The sequence below is a fragment of the Rousettus aegyptiacus genome, unplaced genomic scaffold, assembly GCF_014176215.1.
Source record: "Rousettus aegyptiacus isolate mRouAeg1 unplaced genomic scaffold, mRouAeg1.p scaffold_m13_p_10, whole genome shotgun sequence".
In the NCBI taxonomy this organism is placed as follows: Eukaryota; Metazoa; Chordata; class Mammalia; order Chiroptera; family Pteropodidae; genus Rousettus; species Rousettus aegyptiacus.
In genome coordinates, this window is record NW_023416285.1 from 31,083,495 (window position 1) to 31,084,961 (window position 1,467).

The 1,467-nt window shown below is 35.0% G+C and overlaps 1 pseudogene; it reads left to right on the forward strand.

Annotated features, from left to right (window-relative positions):
- Positions 1 to 1,066: 1,066 nt before the first annotated feature.
- On the forward strand, positions 1,067 to 1,185 carry LOC118609127 (annotated as a pseudogene).
- The last annotated feature ends 282 nt before the right edge of the window (positions 1,186 to 1,467 follow it).

The window sequence follows — 1,467 nt, forward strand, 5'->3', positions numbered from 1 at the left end:
TGAGAATTTACCAGACCTCATGGAGTTAGCCCTTACATGTAAAATACTCCTAATAAATTATAGAGTTAAATTTGGGAGAAAAAAAAAACAGAAAACAAAAACCTTTTAAATTACTTGTCCTAAATAATCCCATTGGTATTGTACTTTAAATGTATTTTGTTTACTTATAGTAGTTTATTAAACTATGATAAATTCAAAGAAGTTTTTCATAACTATATTTATAACATTTTTGTTTTCATTTAAGAACATAAAAGTAAATCCAAATTATGTTGTCCAAAGTACACAGCTAGTAATTGTGTCAGCAGCTCTGGGGAGAACCTCAGGATTACACAGGCTATTGATTCTTAGAACACTCAGTGAATTTCGGATGTCCATTGAGATAATAGTCATGTGCATGAGGACTTACACAGTGAAAAAGCCCTTCAACACTTTAGAATGAATGTGTTTTAACTGTTTTTAAGTTAAGGTAGTATTTCTTAAAGTTTATAAAACTATGCACCAATCTTTTTGACATAAAAATTTCAGAGCCTCTCTCTTTCTTCTTCCTAGATTCTGATACTGCCCTCTGGGAACATGTTATAGGTTTGTTGAGAAACATTTGTGTCTCCCAAACTCTCCTTCCACTTTAATTTTCTATAGTTTGGATATAAGTATTTTTTCCCTTTTCTTTTTACAAAATTACAATAATTACTACGCAGCTATTTTTTCTTTACTCTGGAAACTTTGATATGCTTCATCTCTCCAAGTTGATTATCGCAGCCCTAAAGGAAATCTATTTAAGTTGACAAATATGACACTGAATAGAAAACAGAGTTGTGTGTGTGTGTCCACATGCACATGTCCACATGCTTGTGTGTGTGCACCTGAATTTGTGTGTGTGTGTGTGTGTGTGTGTGTGTATGAGAGAGAGAGGGAGAGAGAGAGAGAGAGAGAGAGAGAGAGAGAGAGAGAGAGAGAGAGAGAGAGGAGAGAGAGAGAGAGAGAGAGAGAATAGTGCAATGGTAAGGCAAGAGAGAAACACTGACTGACAAACTTTGGAAATCTTCGAGTAATAAAAATGAGCAGTGTCTATGGCCATGCTACCCTGAACAAGTCCAATCCCGTCTGATCTCAGAAGGTAAGCAGGGTCAGGCTTGCTTAGTACTTGGTTGGAAGACCACCTAGGAAGATCAGGTGCTATAGGCATAAAAAATAAAAAATAAGAGATTGTAAGCTTACAAGGTCTTTGCAGTCTGTGAGGTCAACCAAGGGTTTCCTCATCTAAAAAAAAAAAAAGAAAAATGAGCAGTATTCCATACCTCTCACCTTCTAGACCTGAGATATCCAATGTAGTAGCCTATATACCAATATACATGATTATTTGTATTTAAATTTAAATTAAGTAAAATTAAAAATTCAATTTGTTGATCACAGGAGCCACATTCCCAGTGTTGAATATCTACATGGATGGTGCAGTTAGAGAACATT